The sequence below is a fragment of the Schistocerca serialis genome, unplaced genomic scaffold (genome assembly GCF_023864345.2).
Source record: "Schistocerca serialis cubense isolate TAMUIC-IGC-003099 unplaced genomic scaffold, iqSchSeri2.2 HiC_scaffold_1344, whole genome shotgun sequence".
Lineage (NCBI taxonomy): Eukaryota > Metazoa > Arthropoda > Insecta > Orthoptera > Acrididae > Schistocerca > Schistocerca serialis.
The window spans coordinates 76609-90478 of NW_026047563.1; the positions used below are offsets into that span (position 1 = coordinate 76609).

The 13870-nt window shown below is 52.1% G+C and overlaps 29 non-coding genes across 29 annotated transcripts; 5 read left to right on the plus strand and 24 right to left on the minus strand.

Annotated features, from left to right (window-relative positions):
* Positions 1–2400: 2400 nt before the first annotated feature.
* Positions 2401–2474, minus strand: Trnai-aau (transfer RNA isoleucine (anticodon AAU)). The gene has a single exon. It is a non-coding gene; the product is annotated as a tRNA-Ile (tRNA).
* Positions 2475–2672: 198 nt separating this feature from the next.
* Trnae-uuc (transfer RNA glutamic acid (anticodon UUC)) lies at positions 2673–2744 on the minus strand. The gene has a single exon. It is a non-coding gene; the product is annotated as a tRNA-Glu (tRNA).
* Positions 2745–3025: 281 nt separating this feature from the next.
* Positions 3026–3098, minus strand: Trnam-cau (transfer RNA methionine (anticodon CAU)). The gene has a single exon. It is a non-coding gene; the product is annotated as a tRNA-Met (tRNA).
* A 293-nt stretch (positions 3099–3391) lies between these two features.
* Trnag-gcc (transfer RNA glycine (anticodon GCC)) lies at positions 3392–3462 on the minus strand. Its single transcript has one exon. It is a non-coding gene; the product is annotated as a tRNA-Gly (tRNA).
* Positions 3463–3803: 341 nt separating this feature from the next.
* Positions 3804–3875, plus strand: Trnag-ucc (transfer RNA glycine (anticodon UCC)). Its single transcript has one exon. It is a non-coding gene; the product is annotated as a tRNA-Gly (tRNA).
* A 586-nt stretch (positions 3876–4461) lies between these two features.
* On the minus strand, positions 4462–4535 carry Trnai-aau (transfer RNA isoleucine (anticodon AAU)). The gene has a single exon. It is a non-coding gene; the product is annotated as a tRNA-Ile (tRNA).
* A 198-nt stretch (positions 4536–4733) lies between these two features.
* On the minus strand, positions 4734–4805 carry Trnak-uuu (transfer RNA lysine (anticodon UUU)). The gene has a single exon. It is a non-coding gene; the product is annotated as a tRNA-Lys (tRNA).
* A 281-nt stretch (positions 4806–5086) lies between these two features.
* Positions 5087–5159, minus strand: Trnam-cau (transfer RNA methionine (anticodon CAU)). Its single transcript has one exon. It is a non-coding gene; the product is annotated as a tRNA-Met (tRNA).
* A 293-nt stretch (positions 5160–5452) lies between these two features.
* On the minus strand, positions 5453–5523 carry Trnag-gcc (transfer RNA glycine (anticodon GCC)). Its single transcript has one exon. It is a non-coding gene; the product is annotated as a tRNA-Gly (tRNA).
* Positions 5524–5864: 341 nt separating this feature from the next.
* Positions 5865–5936, plus strand: Trnag-ucc (transfer RNA glycine (anticodon UCC)). Its single transcript has one exon. It is a non-coding gene; the product is annotated as a tRNA-Gly (tRNA).
* Positions 5937–6512: 576 nt separating this feature from the next.
* On the minus strand, positions 6513–6586 carry Trnai-aau (transfer RNA isoleucine (anticodon AAU)). Its single transcript has one exon. It is a non-coding gene; the product is annotated as a tRNA-Ile (tRNA).
* A 198-nt stretch (positions 6587–6784) lies between these two features.
* Positions 6785–6856, minus strand: Trnae-uuc (transfer RNA glutamic acid (anticodon UUC)). Its single transcript has one exon. It is a non-coding gene; the product is annotated as a tRNA-Glu (tRNA).
* Positions 6857–7137: 281 nt separating this feature from the next.
* On the minus strand, positions 7138–7210 carry Trnam-cau (transfer RNA methionine (anticodon CAU)). Its single transcript has one exon. It is a non-coding gene; the product is annotated as a tRNA-Met (tRNA).
* Positions 7211–7503: 293 nt separating this feature from the next.
* Positions 7504–7574, minus strand: Trnag-gcc (transfer RNA glycine (anticodon GCC)). Its single transcript has one exon. It is a non-coding gene; the product is annotated as a tRNA-Gly (tRNA).
* Positions 7575–7915: 341 nt separating this feature from the next.
* Positions 7916–7987, plus strand: Trnag-ucc (transfer RNA glycine (anticodon UCC)). The gene has a single exon. It is a non-coding gene; the product is annotated as a tRNA-Gly (tRNA).
* Positions 7988–8573: 586 nt separating this feature from the next.
* On the minus strand, positions 8574–8647 carry Trnai-aau (transfer RNA isoleucine (anticodon AAU)). Its single transcript has one exon. It is a non-coding gene; the product is annotated as a tRNA-Ile (tRNA).
* A 198-nt stretch (positions 8648–8845) lies between these two features.
* Trnae-uuc (transfer RNA glutamic acid (anticodon UUC)) lies at positions 8846–8917 on the minus strand. The gene has a single exon. It is a non-coding gene; the product is annotated as a tRNA-Glu (tRNA).
* Positions 8918–9198: 281 nt separating this feature from the next.
* Trnam-cau (transfer RNA methionine (anticodon CAU)) lies at positions 9199–9271 on the minus strand. Its single transcript has one exon. It is a non-coding gene; the product is annotated as a tRNA-Met (tRNA).
* A 293-nt stretch (positions 9272–9564) lies between these two features.
* On the minus strand, positions 9565–9635 carry Trnag-gcc (transfer RNA glycine (anticodon GCC)). The gene has a single exon. It is a non-coding gene; the product is annotated as a tRNA-Gly (tRNA).
* A 341-nt stretch (positions 9636–9976) lies between these two features.
* Trnag-ucc (transfer RNA glycine (anticodon UCC)) lies at positions 9977–10048 on the plus strand. The gene has a single exon. It is a non-coding gene; the product is annotated as a tRNA-Gly (tRNA).
* Positions 10049–10634: 586 nt separating this feature from the next.
* Positions 10635–10708, minus strand: Trnai-aau (transfer RNA isoleucine (anticodon AAU)). Its single transcript has one exon. It is a non-coding gene; the product is annotated as a tRNA-Ile (tRNA).
* A 198-nt stretch (positions 10709–10906) lies between these two features.
* Positions 10907–10978, minus strand: Trnae-uuc (transfer RNA glutamic acid (anticodon UUC)). The gene has a single exon. It is a non-coding gene; the product is annotated as a tRNA-Glu (tRNA).
* A 281-nt stretch (positions 10979–11259) lies between these two features.
* Trnam-cau (transfer RNA methionine (anticodon CAU)) lies at positions 11260–11332 on the minus strand. Its single transcript has one exon. It is a non-coding gene; the product is annotated as a tRNA-Met (tRNA).
* A 293-nt stretch (positions 11333–11625) lies between these two features.
* On the minus strand, positions 11626–11696 carry Trnag-gcc (transfer RNA glycine (anticodon GCC)). Its single transcript has one exon. It is a non-coding gene; the product is annotated as a tRNA-Gly (tRNA).
* Positions 11697–12037: 341 nt separating this feature from the next.
* On the plus strand, positions 12038–12109 carry Trnag-ucc (transfer RNA glycine (anticodon UCC)). The gene has a single exon. It is a non-coding gene; the product is annotated as a tRNA-Gly (tRNA).
* Positions 12110–12695: 586 nt separating this feature from the next.
* Trnai-aau (transfer RNA isoleucine (anticodon AAU)) lies at positions 12696–12769 on the minus strand. The gene has a single exon. It is a non-coding gene; the product is annotated as a tRNA-Ile (tRNA).
* Positions 12770–12967: 198 nt separating this feature from the next.
* On the minus strand, positions 12968–13039 carry Trnae-uuc (transfer RNA glutamic acid (anticodon UUC)). Its single transcript has one exon. It is a non-coding gene; the product is annotated as a tRNA-Glu (tRNA).
* A 281-nt stretch (positions 13040–13320) lies between these two features.
* Trnam-cau (transfer RNA methionine (anticodon CAU)) lies at positions 13321–13393 on the minus strand. The gene has a single exon. It is a non-coding gene; the product is annotated as a tRNA-Met (tRNA).
* A 293-nt stretch (positions 13394–13686) lies between these two features.
* On the minus strand, positions 13687–13757 carry Trnag-gcc (transfer RNA glycine (anticodon GCC)). Its single transcript has one exon. It is a non-coding gene; the product is annotated as a tRNA-Gly (tRNA).
* Positions 13758–13870: the final 113 nt, after the last annotated feature.

Below are 13870 nucleotides of genomic sequence, written 5' to 3' on the forward strand. Positions count from 1 at the left end.
TCGCGTGTATACCGCCTTTTTTCAAGGGGTCGAACCGCTCCTCTTTCGTCAACAATTCCGAACTATGTGCACAGATTGGCACATAGCTCTGTTTTTCGTCAAGTTTCTTTTCTAATTCCGACACTCTCATAATTACTTGGCAAGTGGTTGTCGCAAGCGTTTCCACTTCCCTCTTTTTCTCTTCGCAGGTATTAGCCTGCTCCCTCACTTTAGTGTCTACTTCGGACACTAAAGCCTTTAAAGTTTCCACCTTCTGTTGATCCTCTTTTTTCACTAATTGAATTTGTTCCGTCACCTTATTCTCGATGATCGGAGCAACTGCTTCTCCTACACTTTTCTCGATTCTGCTAATTTCGGAATCAAAACGAGTATTTATGCTCGCAATTTCCGCCTGAACGCCTATCATTTCCTGTTTAAGATTACCGATTTCGGTATTAATTACAACAATATCTTCTTTGATTTTATCAACTTTTGTATTAACAACTCCAACATTGTTGTTAACAACATTAATAGCTTTGTTCTGATTGTCTAGCTTTCGTTCAATCTTTTCAGACTGAGCTTCTTGCTTGGCAGACAGAGCTATAATTTCTGCCGATTGACTCTTGATTTCATTAATCAAAACATTCAATAAATCAGTTAAATTCCCGGAGACTACCGGTTTTACTTCCGTAGCTGGTTCCTCTATATATGTTCCCCCGTATTCATCATCAAGGGGTACAGATTTGATTTTCGCTTCCGATTCCGAAACATTTTCTAAAGTTTGGAATTCCATTTCTGCTCTTTGTTGCGTTTCGGCGGTCGCGTCTTTCATGCTAGCCGCCTGCCCCTGAACAATGGGTACCGTGGTGCGCGTTTCCCACTGTTCGACCGATTGTTCCGTATCCAAGTCTACCAAATTTTGGTAATTGTTGCCTTCACTCATTTTAATAATTTTCAATATAAATGACAAATCTCAAATATAATTAGGATTACTCCCACTACTTATTCTCGCTGACGTAACGGCCTGTACGTAACCAGTACTTTGTTACGATATTTGCACAATGCAAAATTCGTGTCCAGAACAACCTCAAAATTGAAGATTGTCCTGTCACCAGATCGCCACGTGTAACCTCCCCCCTCATTTATCGACCTTAATGACAGTGAAAAATGAAACCGCGTGTACCTAATGGGAGTTTTGGAAAAGCAATCGTCACCGAAGTTAACCTGTCGGTAAAGAGGGAGGAAAGGGTTACATCTAAATGAAAGGAAATGTGCTAATGAAACTGGTGGAAATTAATTTTGAAAAGGGATAAAGTTAATAAAGAAGGTATATGTGCAGCCGTTACGTTAACAATTAACTAGCGGTAATTAGGTACTTGAGATTTGGGGGAAATCACGGTCGCCAGTCCTAAGGACAATTACTATAGTAACTGAAAAAGAAAGGTTATTACACATATAATTTGCACTAGAAGCGTGGCAACTGAAGGTTGACACGTGTAGTGTGAAAACTGAAAGTTTGTCAGAAGTAATAAATTTCGCTACACCCTGACTTAATTTAGCAAAAGAATTAATAACCGGAAAATCGAAAGTTAATTTAGTGACTGAAGTTAATAGTGAGCTTTCTTTCTGAAGCACATCGAAATTCAGTAAAATACGGTTAGTCTTGGACTACCTCAACAATCATTTCAAAAACTACTTGAATCTACGCAATTTAGAAATAAGAGATTTAACTTTGAACTTGAATTAAATGATTCTGAACAATTAACAATAGTAAAATTTAGTACGTACCAAGCTGAGCTGCAGTCACAGGTAAGCTAAAATACGGTAACAAAGCTCGCACTCTTAATTCGTGCTTGTGTAATCTGAATATTGTAGCCAGCTATTAATGCCGTAATTGAACTTTGAAATTAAAGCAGTGAAAACGAGTTAGCTATATTACTTTAATGCTGGCGTTTGAATTTCAACGACACTCGGGTTCATTTCGGAAAAGGAAGGGACCCTGCTTGGTAATGCAATTGGGACAATGAGCAACAAAGGTTGATGCTAAGTTGCTGTAATTTTGCGAGGCAAATGGAACAAGATTAAAAGCTGAGGTCTGCCATACAGTTCTAAAACTTTACGTGCGTCCAGTCTTCCTTGTCGGTTGATTGAAGGTTTGAAGCCGTCGGTCGAGGAGGTGGCGACAGTCACTCATTGTCGGCCGTCGCTGTTGCAGAAGCTGGATGTTGGCGCGCCTTCTTCTCGACACGGTCACCAGACGTGTATTCAAGATATTATGGCCATTGCCGAGTGAATGCTGTAGTGCTTCCCGACGAGTCGGGTTCGGATCCTCTGTCAACTTCCACGCAGGGTGATGATCATTTGGTCATCACACTCGCCAGCTGAAATCGGCGCTGCCTTTTCGCAGTAGTAAAAGAGAAGTGGCCCGTGGGGGGATCGAACCCACGACCTTCGCGTTATTAGCACGACGCTCTAACCAACTGAGCTAACGGGCCTCGGCAGATGCAGTTGCTCAGCCCTACGCTGGAATCAGGTGGCATGAAGCCATACACCATTCCTATGGTCGTCGTGTGTCTGCTTCCCTAGTCTATATTCTGCTGACGGTCACGAAACAGTAGCTATATTGCGAGCAGGACGGGAAACGGCCGCTCGGACAGCTCAAACTTGTCACGATTCGTGTGGAAAAAATTCCGTTCCGGTACCGGGAATCGAACCCGGGCCTCCTGGGTGAAAGCCAGGTATCCTAGCCACTAGACCACACCGGATGCGGCCGTTTCATTCGACCGTTCGTACGGTCGCTTGTCGCATTGTCGCTCTCTTTGCGAGCATCTTTGCACATACTGACTGGCAAGGCGCGCACCTCAAACGTCGCAGAGCAATGCTTTTGGCTTCATGCTGTGCTGGGAGAAGAGGAATAGGGAAGCTGTATGTAGCAATAACAGGAAGTAAACATTTTCCCGCTGAAGCGTTGAAACGTTGTGGATAACAAACAAGAAATAAGTTGGCGCCCTAGCAACAGCACCACCTTCAGTCACAGAAAATTAGATGCCCCGGGTGAGGATCGAACTCACGACCTTAAGATTATGAGACTTACGCGCTGCCTACTGCGCTACCGAGGCAGGCGATCGGTAGACCTTCTGGAATCTTGGTAAGTATCGAATACAAGTGGTAGAGAGTCTGCACTCCCTGGCTCATTTTTTCTGTTGCTACACGTGCATTCACGGCGCGGCAGGCAACTTGCGATGCTAGGCCGACGCCAGTATGTACAATAGCACGCAGGAGTCCAAACGAGCAGTCGTCCGCGCTGCATGATTGGTTCTTTCCATACGGAATCCCGCGGTTCATTCTCATGGCTCACGCAGTTCGAGTGCGAAAGACACGCAGCACCCCTACCGGAGAAAAAACAAAATGATGCATCGGCCGGGAATCGAACCCGGGCCGCCCGCGTGGCAGGCGAGCATTCTACCACTGAACCACCGATGCTCGGGCCAGCGGTACCTTCACGCTGCTTCCCGAGCAGATGTCTCAAGGGAAAGTGGGACTGCCGTCAAGCGCCGTAGCATTCTGTGGAGAAGATGCTGCAGACGCTGAATCCTGCACTGCACTGCTTAAAGATGCCGCCAGAACGCGGTCCTCTGCGTACTCTTGCGTCGCCGGCGCCGACTCTTGCCAAAGGATGCGAAATGTGCGCGGATACGCTGTCCGAATGCGTCTGGATGTGCTCCCCTAGCCTGCCTCGAAATGCGCCTGCCGGGTACGATCACCTTCGGCCGCTGCCGACAGGCGGGAAGCCGACTCAGCGCGGTGGCGGGGCGCTCGCTTGTGCGGTCGTGGTGTAATGGTCAGCATAGTTGCCTTCCAAGCAGTTGATCCGGGTTCGATTCCCGGCCACCGCAGCAGGCTTTTAATTTCGCGTATGAGTACTTTTGCCACGCGCTCTTAAACTATTGTTTTTTCGCCCTCTTACTCGCTGCATACCAGCCCTTAGTGTGTCTCGACTTGTCTCGACTTTGCTCAGCTGACGCGAGAGCTGACGCTCTCAAATCGGCCTATATCAAAACGACAAGCACGAGAAACGACTGAGAGAGGTAAGGAGAGGCGAGGCGAGGCGATGGACACACAGCACGCCCCCTTCATTTCACGGTGGCGTCTCCCTGGCCGAATCGGGCTGTAGCTCCGAAAACAAAGGAGAAACAAAAATAGGAAGTAAAACTGCCAATAGTGCCCTGTGTTCCCATGCGCTCACCCGCCCAAGTACTGGCAAGGGCCAAAGTTGTTACGCATCGGCAATCGGACATTTTCTTTCATTTTCTCTAACCAGTGTATTCAAGATATTATGGCCATTGCCGAGTGAATGCTGTAGTGCTTCCCGACGAGTCGGGTTCGGATCCTCTGTCAACTTCCACGCAGGGTGATGATCATTTGGTCATCACACTCGCCAGCTGAAATCGGCGCTGCCTTTTCGCAGTAGTAAAAGAGAAGTGGCCCGTGGGGGGATCGAACCCACGACCTTCGCGTTATTAGCACGACGCTCTAACCAACTGAGCTAACGGGCCTCGGCAGATGCAGTTGCTCAGCCCTACGCTGGAATCAGGTGGCATGAAGCCATACACCATTCCTATGGTCGTCGTGTGTCTGCTTCCCTAGTCTATATTCTGCTGACGGTCACGAAACAGTAGCTATATTGCGAGCAGGACGGGAAACGGCCGCTCGGACAGCTCGAACTTGTCACGATTCGTGTGGAAAAAATTCCGTTCCGGTACCGGGAATCGAACCCGGGCCTCCTGGGTAAAAGCCAGGTATCCTAGCCACTAGACCACACCGGATGCGGCCGTTTCATTCGACCGTTCGTACGGTCGCTTGTCGCATTGTCGCTCTCTTTGCGAGCATCTTTGCACATACTGACTGGCAAGGCGCGCACCTCAAACGTCGCAGAGCAATGCTTTTGGCTTCATGCTGTGCTGGGAGAAGAGGAATAGGGAAGCTGTATGTAGCAATAACAGGAAGTAAACATTTTCCCGCTGAAGCGTTGAAACGTTGTGGATAACAAACAAGAAATAAGTTGGCGCCCTAGCAACAGCACCACCTTCAGTCACAGAAAATTAGATGCCCCGGGTGAGGATCGAACTCACGACCTTAAGATTATGAGACTTACGCGCTGCCTACTGCGCTACCGAGGCAGGCGATCGTTAGACCTTCTGGAATCTTGGTAAGTATCGAATACAAGTGGTAGAGAGTCTGCACTCCCTGGCTCATTTTTTCTGTTGCTACACGCGCATTCACGGCGCGGCAGGCAACTTGCGATGCTAGGCCGACGCCAGTATGTACAATAGCACGCAGGAGTCCAAACGAGCAGTCGTCCGCGCTGCATGATTGGTTCTTTCCATACGGAATCCCGCGGTTCATTCTCATGGCTCACGCAGTTCGAGTGCGAAAGACACGCAGCACCCCTACCGGAGAAAAAACAAAATGATGCATCGGCCGGGAATCGAACCCGGGCCGCCCGCGTGGCAGGCGAGCATTCTACCACTGAACCACCGATGCTCGGGCCAGCGGTACCTTCACGCTGCTTCCCGAGCAGATGTCTCAGGGGAAAGTGGGACTGCCGTCAAGCGCCGTAGCATTCTGTGGAGAAGATGCTGCAGACGCTGAATCCTGCACTGCACTGCTTAAAGATGCCGCCAGAACGCGGTCCTCTGCGTACTCTTGCGTCGCCGGCGCCGACTCTTGCCAAAGGATGCGAAATGTGCGCGGATACGCTGTCCGAATGCGTCTGGATGTGCTCCCCTAGCCTGCCTCGAAATGCGCCTGCCGGGTACGATCACCTTCGGCCGCTGCCGACAGGCGGGAAGCCGACTCAGCGCGGTGGCGGGGCGCTCGCTTGTGCGGTCGTGGTGTAATGGTCAGCATAGTTGCCTTCCAAGCAGTTGATCCGGGTTCGATTCCCGGCCACCGCAGCAGGCTTTTAATTTCGCGTATGAGTACTTTTGCCACGCGCTCTTAAACTATTGTTTTTTCGCCCTCTTACTCGCTGCATACCAGCCCTTAGTGTGTCTCGACTTGTCTCAGCTGACGCGAGAGCTGACGCTCTCAAATCGGCCTATATCAAAACGACAAGCACGAGAAACGACTGAGAGAGGTAAGGAGAGGCGAGGCGAGGCGATGGACACACAGCACGCCCCCTTCATTTCACGGTGGCGTCTCCCTGGCCGAATCGGGCTGTAGCTCCGAAAACAAAGGAGAAACAAAAATAGGAAGTAAAACTGCCAATAGTGCCCTGTGTTCCCATGCGCTCACCCGCCCAAGTACTGGCAAGGGCCAAAGTTGTTACGCATCGGCAATCGGACATTTTCTTTCATTTTCTCTAACCAGTGTATTCAAGATATTATGGCCATTGCCGAGTGAATGCTGTAGTGCTTCCCGACGAGTCGGGTTCGGATCCTCTGTCAACTTCCACGCAGGGTGATGATCATTTGGTCATCACACTCGCCAGCTGAAATCGGCGCTGCCTTTTCGCAGTAGTAAAAGAGAAGTGGCCCGTGGGGGGATCGAACCCACGACCTTCGCGTTATTAGCACGACGCTCTAACCAACTGAGCTAACGGGCCTCGGCAGATGCAGTTGCTCAGCCCTACGCTGGAATCAGGTGGCATGAAGCCATACACCATTCCTATGGTCGTCGTGTGTCTGCTTCCCTAGTCTATATTCTGCTGACGGTCACGAAACAGTAGCTATATTGCGAGCAGGACGGGAAACGGCCGCTCGGACAGCTCAAACTTGTCACGATTCGTGTGGAAAAAATTCCGTTCCGGTACCGGGAATCGAACCCGGGCCTCCTGGGTGAAAGCCAGGTATCCTAGCCACTAGACCACACCGGATGCGGCCGTTTCATTCGACCGTTCGTACGGTCGCTTGTCGCATTGTCGCTCTCTTTGCGAGCATCTTTGCACATACTGACTGGCAAGGCGCGCACCTCAAACGTCGCAGAGCAATGCTTTTGGCTTCATGCTGTGCTGGGAGAAGAGGAATAGGGAAGCTGTATGTAGCAATAACAGGAAGTAAACATTTTCCCGCTGAAGCGTTGAAACGTTGTGGATAACAAACAAGAAATAAGTTGGCGCCCTAGCAACAGCACCACCTTCAGTCACAGAAAATTAGATGCCCCGGGTGAGGATCGAACTCACGACCTTAAGATTATGAGACTTACGCGCTGCCTACTGCGCTACCGAGGCAGGCGATCGTTAGACCTTCTGGAATCTTGGTAAGTATCGAATACAAGTGGTAGAGAGCCTGCACTCCCTGGCTCATTTTTTCTGTTGCTACACGCGCATTCACGGCGCGGCAGGCAACTTGCGATGCTAGGCCGACGCCAGTATGTACAATAGCACGCAGGAGTCCAAACGAGCAGTCGTCCGCGCTGCATGATTGGTTCTTTCCATACGGAATCCCGCGGTTCATTCTCATGGCTCACGCAGTTCGAGTGCGAAAGACACGCAGCACCCCTACCGGAGAAAAAACAAAATGATGCATCGGCCGGGAATCGAACCCGGGCCGCCCGCGTGGCAGGCGAGCATTCTACCACTGAACCACCGATGCTCGGGCCAGCGGTACCTTCACGCTGCTTCCCGAGCAGATGTCTCAAGGGAAAGTGGGACTGCCGTCAAGCGCCGTAGCATTCTGTGGAGAAGATGCTGCAGACGCTGAATCCTGCACTGCACTGCTTAAAGATGCCGCCAGAACGCGGTCCTCTGCGTACTCTTGCGTCGCCGGCGCCGACTCTTGCCAAAGGATGCGAAATGTGCGCGGATACGCTGTCCGAATGCGTCTGGATGTGCTCCCCTAGCCTGCCTCGAAATGCGCCTGCCGGGTACGATCACCTTCGGCCGCTGCCGACAGGCGGGAAGCCGACTCAGCGCGGTGGCGGGGCGCTCGCTTGTGCGGTCGTGGTGTAATGGTCAGCATAGTTGCCTTCCAAGCAGTTGATCCGGGTTCGATTCCCGGCCACCGCAGCAGGCTTTTAATTTCGCGTATGAGTACTTTTGCCACGCGCTCTTAAACTATTGTTTTTTCGCCCTCTTACTCGCTGCATACCAGCCCTTAGTGTGTCTCGACTTGTCTCGACTTTGCTCAGCTGACGCGAGAGCTGACGCTCTCAAATCGGCCTATATCAAAACGACAAGCACGAGAAACGACTGAGAGAGGTAAGGAGAGGCGAGGCGAGGCGATGGACACACAGCACGCCCCCTTCATTTCACGGTGGCGTCTCCCTGGCCGAATCGGGCTGTAGCTCCGAAAACAAAGGAGAAACAAAAATAGGAAGTAAAACTGCCAATAGTGCCCTGTGTTCCCATGCGCTCACCCGCCCAAGTACTGACAAGGGCCAAAGTTGTTACGCATCGGCAATCGGACATTTTCTTTCATTTTCTCTAACCAGTGTATTCAAGATATTATGGCCATTGCCGAGTGAATGCTGTAGTGCTTCCCGACGAGTCGGGTTCGGATCCTCTGTCAACTTCCACGCAGGGTGATGATCATTTGGTCATCACACTCGCCAGCTGAAATCGGCGCTGCCTTTTCGCAGTAGTAAAAGAGAAGTGGCCCGTGGGGGGATCGAACCCACGACCTTCGCGTTATTAGCACGACGCTCTAACCAACTGAGCTAACGGGCCTCGGCAGATGCAGTTGCTCAGCCCTACGCTGGAATCAGGTGGCATGAAGCCATACACCATTCCTATGGTCGTCGTGTGTCTGCTTCCCTAGTCTATATTCTGCTGACGGTCACGAAACAGTAGCTATATTGCGAGCAGGACGGGAAACGGCCGCTCGGACAGCTCAAACTTGTCACGATTCGTGTGGAAAAAATTCCGTTCCGGTACCGGGAATCGAACCCGGGCCTCCTGGGTGAAAGCCAGGTATCCTAGCCACTAGACCACACCGGATGCGGCCGTTTCATTCGACCGTTCGTACGGTCGCTTGTCGCATTGTCGCTCTCTTTGCGAGCATCTTTGCACATACTGACTGGCAAGGCGCGCACCTCAAACGTCGCAGAGCAATGCTTTTGGCTTCATGCTGTGCTGGGAGAAGAGGAATAGGGAAGCTGTATGTAGCAATAACAGGAAGTAAACATTTTCCCGCTGCAGCGTTGAAACGTTGTGGATAACAAACAAGAAATAAGTTGGCGCCCTAGCAACAGCACCACCTTCAGTCACAGAAAATTAGATGCCCCGGGTGAGGATCGAACTCACGACCTTAAGATTATGAGACTTACGCGCTGCCTACTGCGCTACCGAGGCAGGCGATCGTTAGACCTTCTGGAATCTTGGTAAGTATCGAATACAAGTGGTAGAGAGTCTGCACTCCCTGGCTCATTTTTTCTGTTGCTACACGCGCATTCACGGCGCGGCAGGCAACTTGCGATGCTAGGCCGACGCCAGTATGTACAATAGCACGCAGGAGTCCAAACGAGCAGTCGTCCGCGCTGCATGATTGGTTCTTTCCATACGGAATCCCGCGGTTCATTCTCATGGCTCACGCAGTTCGAGTGCGAAAGACACGCAGCACCCCTACCGGAGAAAAAACAAAATGATGCATCGGCCGGGAATCGAACCCGGGCCGCCCGCGTGGCAGGCGAGCATTCTACCACTGAACCACCGATGCTCGGGCCAGCGGTACCTTCACGCTGCTTCCCGAGCAGATGTCTCAAGGGAAAGTGGGACTGCCGTCAAGCGCCGTAGCATTCTGTGGAGAAGATGCTGCAGACGCTGAATCCTGCACTGCACTGCTTAAAGATGCCGCCAGAACGCGGTCCTCTGCGTACTCTTGCGTCGCCGGCGCCGACTCTTGCCAAAGGATGCGAAATGTGCGCGGATACGCTGTCCGAATGCGTCTGGATGTGCTCCCCTAGCCTGCCTCGAAATGCGCCTGCCGGGTACGATCACCTTCGGCCGCTGCCGACAGGCGGGAAGCCGACTCAGCGCGGTGGCGGGGCGCTCGCTTGTGCGGTCGTGGTGTAATGGTCAGCATAGTTGCCTTCCAAGCAGTTGATCCGGGTTCGATTCCCGGCCACCGCAGCAGGCTTTTAATTTCGCGTATGAGTACTTTTGCCACGCGCTCTTAAACTATTGTTTTTTCGCCCTCTTACTCGCTGCATACCAGCCCTTAGTGTGTCTCGACTTGTCTCGACTTTGCTCAGCTGACGCGAGAGCTGACGCTCTCAAATCGGCCTATATCAAAACGACAAGCACGAGAAACGACTGAGAGAGGTAAGGAGAGGCGAGGCGAGGCGATGGACACACAGCACGCCCCCTTCATTTCACGGTGGCGTCTCCCTGGCCGAATCGGGCTGTAGCTCCGAAAACAAAGGAGAAACAAAAATAGGAAGTAAAACTGCCAATAGTGCCCTGTGTTCCCATGCGCTCACCCGCCCAAGTACTGACAAGGGCCAAAGTTGTTACGCATCGGCAATCGGACATTTTCTTTCATTTTCTCTAACCAGTGTATTCAAGATATTATGGCCATTGCCGAGTGAATGCTGTAGTGCTTCCCGACGAGTCGGGTTCGGATCCTCTGTCAACTTCCACGCAGGGTGATGATCATTTGGTCATCACACTCGCCAGCTGAAATCGGCGCTGCCTTTTCGCAGTAGTAAAAGAGAAGTGGCCCGTGGGGGGATCGAACCCACGACCTTCGCGTTATTAGCACGACGCTCTAACCAACTGAGCTAACGGGCCTCGGCAGATGCAGTTGCTCAGCCCTACGCTGGAATCAGGTGGCATGAAGCCATACACCATTCCTATGGTCGTCGTGTGTCTGCTTCCCTAGTCTATATTCTGCTGACGGTCACGAAACAGTAGCTATATTGCGAGCAGGACGGGAAACGGCCGCTCGGACAGCTCAAACTTGTCACGATTCGTGTGGAAAAAATTCCGTTCCGGTACCGGGAATCGAACCCGGGCCTCCTGGGTGAAAGCCAGGTATCCTAGCCACTAGACCACACCGGATGCGGCCGTTTCATTCGACCGTTCGTACGGTCGCTTGTCGCATTGTCGCTCTCTTTGCGAGCATCTTTGCACATACTGACTGGCAAGGCGCGCACCTCAAACGTCGCAGAGCAATGCTTTTGGCTTCATGCTGTGCTGGGAGAAGAGGAATAGGGAAGCTGTATGTAGCAATAACAGGAAGTAAACATTTTCCCGCTGAAGCGTTGAAACGTTGTGGATAACAAACAAGAAATAAGTTGGCGCCCTAGCAACAGCACCACCTTCAGTCACAGAAAATTAGATGCCCCGGGTGAGGATCGAACTCACGACCTTAAGATTATGAGACTTACGCGCTGCCTACTGCGCTACCGAGGCAGGCGATCGTTAGACCTTCTGGAATCTTGGTAAGTATCGAATACAAGTGGTAGAGAGTCTGCACTCCCTGGCTCATTTTTTCTGTTGCTACACGTGCATTCACGGCGCGGCAGGCAACTTGCGATGCTAGGCCGACGCCAGTATGTACAATAGCACGCAGGAGTCCAAACGAGCAGTCGTCCGCGCTGCATGATTGGTTCTTTCCATACGGAATCCCGCGGTTCATTCTCATGGCTCACGCAGTTCGAGTGCGAAAGACACGCAGCACCCCTACCGGAGAAAAAACAAAATGATGCATCGGCCGGGAATCGAACCCGGGCCGCCCGCGTGGCAGGCGAGCATTCTACCACTGAACCACCGATGCTCGGGCCAGCGGTACCTTCACGCTGCTTCCCGAGCAGATGTCTCAAGGGAAAGTGGGACTGCCGTCAAGCGCCGTAGCATTCTGTGGAGAAGATGCTGCAGACGCTGAATCCTGCACTGCACTGCTTAAAGATGCCGCCAGAACGCGGTCCTCTGCGTACTCTTGCGTCGCCGGCGCCGACTCTTGCCAAAGGATGCGAAATGTGCGCGGATACGCTGTCCGAATGCGTCTGGATGTGCTCCCCTAGCCTGCCTCGAAATGCGCCTGCCGGGTACGATCACCTTCGGCCGCTGCCGACAGGCGGGAAGCCGACTCAGCGCGGTGGCGGGGCGCTCGCTTGTGCGGTCGTGGTGTAATGGTCAGCATAGTTGCCTTCCAAGCAGTTGATCCGGGTTCGATTCCCGGCCACCGCAGCAGGCTTTTAATTTCGCGTATGAGTACTTTTGCCACGCGCTCTTAAACTATTGTTTTTTCGCCCTCTTACTCGCTGCATACCAGCCCTTAGTGTGTCTCGACTTGTCTCGACTTTGCTCAGCTGACGCGAGAGCTGACGCTCTCAAATCGGCCTATATCAAAACGACAAGCACGAGAAACGACTGAGAGAGGTAAGGAGAGGCGAGGCGAGGCGATGGACACACAGCACGCCCCCTTCATTTCACGGTGGCGTCTCCCTGGCCGAATCGGGCTGTAGCTCCGAAAACAAAGGAGAAACAAAAATAGGAAGTAAAACTGCCAATAGTGCCCTGTGTTCCCATGCGCTCACCCGCCCAAGTACTGACAAGGGCCAAAGTTGTTACGCATCGGCAATCGGACATTTTCTTTCATTTTCTCTAACCAGTGTATTCAAGATATTATGGCCATTGCCGAGTGAATGCTGTAGTGCTTCCCGACGAGTCGGGTTCGGATCCTCTGTCAACTTCCACGCAGGGTGATGATCATTTGGTCATCACACTCGCCAGCTGAAATCGGCGCTGCCTTTTCGCAGTAGTAAAAGAGAAGTGGCCCGTGGGGGGATCGAACCCACGACCTTCGCGTTATTAGCACGACGCTCTAACCAACTGAGCTAACGGGCCTCGGCAGATGCAGTTGCTCAGCCCTACGCTGGAATCAGGTGGCATGAAGCCATACACCATTCCTATGGTCGTCGTGTGTCTGCTTCCCTAGTCTATATTCTGCTGACGGTCACGAAACAGTAGCTATATTGCGAGCAGGACGGGAAACGGCCGCTCGGACAGCTCAAACTTGTCACGATTCGTGTGGAAAAAATTCCGTTCCGGTACCGGGAATCGAACCCGGGCCTCCTGGGTGAAAGCCAGGTATCCTAGCCACTAGACCACACCGGATGCGGCCGTTTCATTCGACCGTTCGTACGGTCGCTTGTCGCATTGTCGCTCTCTTTGCGAGCATCTTTGCACATACTGACTGGCAAGGCGCGCACCTCAAACGTCGCAGAGCAATGCTTTTGGCTTCATGCTGTGCTGGGAGAAGAGGAATAGGGAAGCTGTATGTAGCAATAACAGGAAGTAAACATTTTCCCGCTGCAGCGTTGAAACGTTGTGGATAACAAACAAGAAATAAGTTGGCGCCCTAGCAACAGCACCACCTTCAGTCACAGAAAATTAGATGCCCCGGGTGAGGATCGAACTCACGACCTTAAGATTATGAGACTTACGCGCTGCCTACTGCGCTACCGAGGCAGGCGATCGTTAGACCTTCTGGAATCTTGGTAAGTATCGAATACAAGTGGTAGAGAGTCTGCACTCCCTGGCTCATTTTTTCTGTTGCTACACGCGCATTCACGGCGCGGCAGGCAACTTGCGATGCTAGGCCGACGCCAGTATGTACAATAGCACGCAGGAGTCCAAACGAGCAGTCGTCCGCGCTGCATGATTGGTTCTTTCCATACGGAATCCCGCGGTTCATTCTCATGGCTCACGCAGTTCGAGTGCGAAAGACACGCAGCACCCCTACCGGAGAAAAAACAAAATGATGCATCGGCCGGGAATCGAACCCGGGCCGCCCGCGTGGCAGGCGAGCATTCTACCACTGAACCACCGATGCTCGGGCCAGCGGTACCTTCACGCTGCTTCCCGAGCAGATGTCTCAAGGGAAAGTGGGACTGCCGTCAAGCGCCGTAGCATTCTGTGGAGAAGATGCTGCAGACGCTGAATCCT